We start from the raw sequence: 7,616 nt of genomic DNA, 5'->3' as shown, positions 1-7,616 counted from the left end.
ATATTAGACAACACATGACAGAAGCTCGAAACAAATGAGTGAAAAGCCCTATATCATGTAAATACAAGTCATAAAGATGTCTTTCTACAGTTAAAATTGCACAGCCTAAAGACATCATTTATGTAACTTTTAAGCCGTCACAAAATGACTGCAATAAGAAAATAGAATTTATTAACTTGCCCTCGCTAAGAATGTTTTTTTCAATTTTTTTGATTTTGCGGCTTTAGCGCTTAGCTATTTAGCCAGATACATGATGAGAATTAATACTATTATAATACATATTAAAACTAATTCAAATTACTAGTAATTTTATTAATATTCTGAATAATTATGTAACCACTTAATACTAAAATAAAAAAGTGTCCATCTATACTATCCCAACACATTTTCACCTTTGAAATCGTAAATTTCCATTCCCATTAAAAAATAATTTGTACTGTATAAGTATATTTCTTTTGAGCTTCATTTTTTTTCAAAATACTGCAACATGAGTTTTAAATTATGACACAGTACAATACTTGTTTCAATATTTACATGTAAACAAAATAATCCTAATTACTTGTAAAAGTAAGGTTATAAATTTAACAGAACTCTCTTTTAAAAGTAAAGTGACATTGGTGGCGTTCAGCGGCGAATGAGCATAAAGTGATCTGGTAGGATCACATCTCGCTCCTTCACGCTGAACGACCTTTGCGTTGTGCGCTACATCAGAGTTGCCAGATGAAATTTCAGAATATCCCTAGACGGGAGCTTCAATTTCCCCTAGAAATCCCTAAATCGTATTAATTTGACCTAAAAAAGAAGAAATTGACAGAAGACAGCTGTCAATTTAATTTATAACCTATTAAACACTATGTTTAATCCACTTTAATCATTGATTAGGTAATGTTTTAATGTTTACTTAGGAATATTTATGTCAGGGAACAATAAATAATGACAATAATAACAATATTTGAACAAAAGGATATTTAATAACAACAAAAAATGGCGCTAGCACAGTTGAATAAATCCCTAGATTTCAAAAAAAATCCCTCCAGAGCTCCAAAAGCTTCAAAAAATCCCTAGATTCGGGGAAAATCCCTAGACATGGTAACCCTGCGCTACATCGAAATTCGATTCATTCGATTCGAAAATGTAGCGGAGCGGTCGTCATCTTTTGGAGCACATTTTGAGTGTAATATTTTGAGTGTAGCATAAAATGACGCATGCGTAAAAGCAATAAACAGGTACTTTTGGCACAGTTTTGGTTCCTATTTTGAGTGAACCAGATTTATAAAGGTATCTATTGTATAATATAATGTTACCTGGTAGAAAATAAAACAGTAGCTAGATGATATCTGATAATTAATTAAACTAAAAAGGGGTATTTCCCTGGGTTGGCTGTATACCCAACAAATTCTAACATGAAGTAAAACCACCTCTATGTAATATGTATAATTTACTAAAATCTTAAAAAATCCCAATTGATTGAATAAAATATGTTCATTCAGAACGTTTTCAGAATGATAATTAATTATTTTTTCTTTAGAGTTTAGAGTAGACAAAATTACAAAATAAAGTTTGGTTAAGTTCTTGACAGCTAAATAAAATATTTGACAAACAAACTGGAGCAAAAATGTAGCGGAATATAAAGAGCAGTTCATTCGATGTATCAGTAGCGTAAATTGATCACTCACCGCTGAACGCACCCATTAGACTATTTTTAAAATTCCCGCTAAAAGGAAAAAGGTAAATCTGGCAACAGTGCCGTCGTTTGCTGGACATTTAATCTCTCCCAAATTTCGACCAATCCCGTGCCGAATTTCATACAATTTTCGATACAAGAACTTGCATAGTGTCATACAGGGCACAAATGTACGTACAAGAAATGATACAAGAAAATGTATACAAGAAACGATATCAGAAACGATATTAGAAATGATACAAGAAAATGCATAGTGTCATACAGCCTTAACATAAGAGATGACCAACTTTCATCTTTTACAGTGCGTTTCTTCCGTCTGGCCAATCATAAGGCAGAATTTTGTTCTGTCACTCAAAGTGGACCCGCCCCGCCCCCTCATTCCTTGTGTTGTGTAAAAAGTTGATTGTCAACATATTCGAATTTTGTTAATTTGTTAATACAATGGATGTTAAGTTATTAATTTAATAAAAATATATCATAGAGTCATTTCAATATTTCAGATAAATATGAGTTGTTTATTAGCCTAATTCGTGGTTATCCACACATATTAGGTCTGTTCCTTTGTTTTTTAGTGTTACACTTTTGAGTGTAAGTACGAAATTCTATGGACATTTGAGTGTAAAATGACAGCGGATGTGACAGCGGCTCATGACAGCGGACAGTATTAAACGAAAATTATCGGTGTGCCAATCAAGCAAAGGGACAAGGAACTTCCGAATATGGCCTAACCTTAGACAATTGTCTAAGGGCCTAACTGGGGGCACATATCTACATTCGCTCTCGCGAGATTTTTTTTGACACTGACGTTAGTAATTTCTTTTTTGAAAAATTCAGTTGTCAGAAGTGACTGGAAATTACTACAAAACCAACGCACCTGCTCATATCCAATATTATTAATAGTAAACAGACATAAAAATAACATAAACCTTACGCCAATCAATATTTATTTATTTAAACCATTATAATGTATTGATAGCAAATGAGAAAATTATTTATTGTACAAAATAAAAATATTTTTTAGAAATAAACTTCACAAAATTTTATGAGATTAGTAGACACTCCCACTATTTCTAATAATTCTTCTTTTTTTAATGAAAGATTAAGTTGTTTTGAGTTGATTTTAGCAGTTAATAGTGTGAGGTAGGAATTTTTGTGTTGTACGTTTCCTATTCCGAATGTCTCAAAAAAAATCTCGCGAGAGCGAATGTAGTATAACATAACATAACCTAATCCTAATATTTACATTTGTAAAGAATAGGCCGTTCCAAGATGCTGTCAAAATTAAATCAATATGGCTACTGGAAGGCAAACATTGAATATTATTCTATCAGGTTCTTATGGTTTTAGATCATTTTCGTTGTTGTACAAAGATTAATTTAACATTTTCTCTGGAAGTATTAATTTAGAAAGATAATATGCCTCATTGGTGTTGTGTTTTGAAGTGTGAAATGCAAAGTAATCGTGATAAAGTTAGCTTTTACCACTTACCATCAGTGCTACATTCTAAGCACAAAACTGAACCAATTTAACTAAATAAGTTATAGTTATCATCTGAGAGACAACAACAATGGTAAAATGCAATAAAATATAAAGATTTTACTAGCAAAATGGAAATTCCCCTGTAATCATCTTATATCTGGTAAGTTACAACATTTGAACATTAATGATTTTTGAAGATGTTAACAGTCTAATCTTGTAGGAAAACCAGCCGACTTAACTGATAATAACAATCCAGATTGGGTTCCTTCAATAAATATGGGGTATATAAACACAATGAAATGAGTTCCCCAAAATCTAAAATGGGAATTAAGGTACCAAAGGAGAATTAAAAGAAAAGGGTACCTACAAGAAAAAATTGCTTTTTTATTCCTCTTGAAATGATTTATAAGACACTGGACTGTCTTATATTCTACAAATACTAGGTAGGTCTATGATTTTACACATTTTTCATTAATGATACATTACTGTTACTTTAGTAGATTTAGAAACAGTGGATAGTTAGTGGTAGATAGTAGTTATTTGGTATAAAAGCTAGTTTAGTAGAAGACAAGATTTTGCCAAATAGTCAAACATATATTACAATGGAAAAATTAACAAATACATTTTATGTCATTAATATTAACACAGGATTTTAAATATCAGCTTAAGAAATTAGCTTTATCTTGTGAAAGTATAGAAAATGATGATGCCAAAACTAAAAATTATACTGGTTTAGCAAATTACAATGTTTTTAAAATAGCTTTAAAGTATATTACACCATTTATCAAATACCATCAAAATACTGTTTTGTCACCAAGTGATCAAGTATTGCTTACTTTAGCTAAACTAAGCTTAAACTTAGATTATAAAGATTTGGGATATAGGTTTAGTATTTCACCCTACCCGGTATCAACTTATTTCAAAAATACTTTGTATATAATGTGTCTTAGGTTAAAAAATTTGTGTTCTGGCCTGATAGAGATATTTTAAAGAAAACTATGCAAAATTCACTTAAAGAATCTTTTCATGGAAATACTACAGGTATAATTGACTTTGGACGAATGTTTGTATGAAACGAATTATTTATTGTTCTGAAGCTAGTTATTTGAGGCATTTTTGTAATTAACTATTCTAATTGGGAAATAAGCCACAATTTAACTTAAAAAATAATTTTATTAATCTTTCGACTTCCAAATCAGACGTCATTGTCAAAATACAAAATATTATTATTTATGCATATTATTACCTGTAAATATTTCTTCTGATTGTTAATTGTAAAGGATTGAAAAATTACCATTTATTTTATTTTTTTTAGAATCAGCTGAGAGAAGTGGTCTACAAAAACCCAGGAAGGAAACGGAATATGTGGCTACGAAAGGCAAAAGAAAGGTTTACAAAGCAAATGTGACACATTTTTTTGAAATATGTAGGAATATCAGTAAATTGCATTAAAAAAATGTATGAAAAGATTTTGTTCAATAAAAATGTTTATATTTATCAAGGATGTATTAATTGGTATGGCCACATATCGTCAGTGATGTAATAATACATCCTATCTGTTTTTTCATGAGTTTCGTAAGAGAGACTAAAAACTTGTCTTAGGGTCACCTCCTGTTTTCATATGATATTTTTTGACTTGTTTTGTAGTAAATTAAACTATCTATGAACTACAAAACAAGTCAAAACTTACATATGAACACAGGAGGTGACCTTAAAACATGTTTTTCCATCTCTCCTACAAAACTCATGAAAAAACAGATAGGAGGTATTGTCACATCAGCAAGGATGTACAGTGATGAGTGCCCTAATAACCGGCAAAATAGCACAAAAGACGGGCAACATATTTAGTTGTGAGATAAAAAGAAATGAAACTAGTCGAGCTGGGAAATTTAGCGAAATTAACCTTTAAATTTTATTTTATATTGATTGTTTCCCACCTTTACACATATCAGAGGAGTATGTCAACTAAAACTGTCACTGTGACAGTGGTAGTTTCCAAACTCGTCTGATACGTCTGAAGGTGGTACACAATCAATACAATCTAAATGTATAAGTTAATATCGCTAAATTTCCCAGCTCGACTAGTTTCATTTCTTTTTATCTCACTACTTAATACGTTTTCCATCTTTTGTGCTATTTTGCAGGTTATTAGAGCGCTCATCACTGTATTTCTGGTATATCCAGGGAATGTCTACAAAATATATTTTGAATGTCCAAAGAACATTCGTGGACATTCATGGAATGTTCCAATAAGACATTCAAGTAATGTTTAAAATGCTGACACAGGATTTTCCTGGGATGTTCAGGAAACGTGTTTTCGGGGATATTCCAGGAATTTTTCAATGTCTGTGTACCTTCATATGGAATATTTTGGTGTTATTAGCACCGCACTCCACTTGCGATTTGTAATCAGGAAGATTGAACACATTGTTTCAAATACAAGTCAATCCATTTGTAACTAAATAATCATGGATTTACTTCTATTTGAAAGAATGTGTTCAATCTTCACGACTACAAATTGCAAGTGGAGTCCGGCGCTTAGAGCTACTTCCTCTTCGGTATTATGTATTATACTACAGAAATTAGGAACTTTCCTTCTAAATATATGTATGCATCTTGGCCATCAAACATTTTTTTAAGGGGTTACATAGGTCTTAGGGGTAAAAAAAGTGACTTTAAAAAAATTATATCTCGAAAACTAAAATTTATTTTTATTTATAATTGGAACATGTAAAAGTATAGTACTTAAGGTAGTCTCAAAAAAAGTTTCAGCCAAAAATATTCATTTTTGTAGAGTTTAAGTTTTTTTGCGGTGGACAGCAAAACTAAGTCCAGTCTCATTTGAAATCAAAAAGTTTCTTGTAGTTTATACCTCTGGCTAGTAAATGAACGAAGGAATTAAAAAAAATGAAATTTGAAGATTTTACATAAGTTTAAACACATTTTTGACCCCAATTTTTCTCATTTTTAAAGTAGTTTTTTTTTGATAAAACAAAAATGACCTCATCTAATAAAAAAATCTTTGTTCATTCACTAACCAGAGGTATAAACTACAAGAAATTTCAGATGAGACTGGACTTGTTATGCTGCTCACCACAAAAAAGGGCTGTTGTCGAAAAATTGCAGTCAACTCTACAAAAATGAATATATATGGCTGAAATTTTTTTGAGTGTACTATACTTTTACATGTTCCAATTATAAATAAAAATAATTTTTAGTTTCCAAGATATAATTTTTTTAAAAAGTCACTTTTTTTACCCGCAAGACCTATGTAACCCCTTAATAACTGCCTTTCCATGCTGTAGCAAACTTAACAAATTGTTGATTTCAAATTGTAACAGTTAAGTTTTGCAAAGTATGCTGCCCTCTTGTATCTTCTGTGTTATCTTCATCATACAATTACTTCATCTAAAAACTTTCTGCGATATATTCATTTTGTTGCTAAAATTATTTCCTGATCCATGGGTTGAATAAGCTATGTATTTTTTGGCAAAAACATACAACTAAAGTTGCCATGTTTTGATCATAGAATATTTTCAGAGGGATGAGCAGGAGCGTTGTCTAAAATCAAAAAACATTTCACCTCTTCCGGCAGATTCTCAGTTTCTTCTCTTGAAATTTTTTCACTGCAGGTACAGTCGGAGAAATGAAAGAGTACCCATGAACGATCACATATTATTAACATAATTAATCTATCTCTATCGTTTGTTATTTATAGAAAAAGAACAGCAAATACAAAATATGTGATTGTACCTGTTTGACGTGACCGTTCATGGGTATTCTTTCATTTTTCCGACTGTACAAATTCTTTAAAAGGTCAATTTTTTAAGATATCTGGGGTGAACCACTATGATGAAATTATTTATTTTTATAGCTCCACAATTATATACAAATCCTACCTCAAAATATTTGTAAGAATTTAAACTCTTGAATGCCTTCATTTGTTGACCTGTGTAAAAACTATTACTAAGCTCCAAATACAAAAAAAACTATGTCCATGTAAGTAACTATATTTGTCCATGTTGTCACCCTTGAAAAACTTTTTCTACTGTAGGTTAACTCATACCCTTTGAGGGAAAATGGATCTATATACCAAAAGCTTTTGAAAATATTTACTTATGTTTATTTATTCACTGCTTACAACTAAATACAGTCGTTAAAGTACTTCTACAGCTAGAAGCTACAGAAGTCAACAGCAAAATGTTCGGAAAATACAACTATAAAAAACTATTATACAACGATTAAACTATTATATAAAAACAATTATATAAACCACTATTTTATAACAACAATAACTATTTTATAAAAAAACTATTAAACGTAAAAAACTTAAGAAACTCAATGCGGTACAAATATAAATAATTTCAATGTTTGCCTTCCAGCTTTCAATTAGTGTCATAAACGTCAAAGTCTTGAAATGGCCTATATCCTGTTTCTGTTTGTTTTTATTGTC

At 30.7% G+C, this 7,616-nt stretch overlaps 1 long non-coding RNA gene across 1 annotated transcript; it reads left to right on the top strand.

The window, feature by feature from the left end:
• Positions 1 to 527: 527 nt before the first annotated feature.
• On the top strand, positions 528 to 4,660 carry LOC126882209 (uncharacterized). The gene is made up of 2 exons (XR_007697224.1): positions 528 to 3,323; positions 3,384 to 4,660. It is a non-coding gene; the product is annotated as an uncharacterized LOC126882209 (long non-coding RNA).
• The last annotated feature ends 2,956 nt before the right edge of the window (positions 4,661 to 7,616 follow it).

This window comes from Diabrotica virgifera, chromosome 3 (genome assembly GCF_917563875.1).
Source record: "Diabrotica virgifera virgifera chromosome 3, PGI_DIABVI_V3a".
In the NCBI taxonomy this organism is placed as follows: domain Eukaryota; kingdom Metazoa; phylum Arthropoda; class Insecta; order Coleoptera; family Chrysomelidae; genus Diabrotica; species Diabrotica virgifera.
Note: the sequence above shows the minus strand (reverse complement) of the source record. Positions and strands in the feature narration are given on the sequence as shown.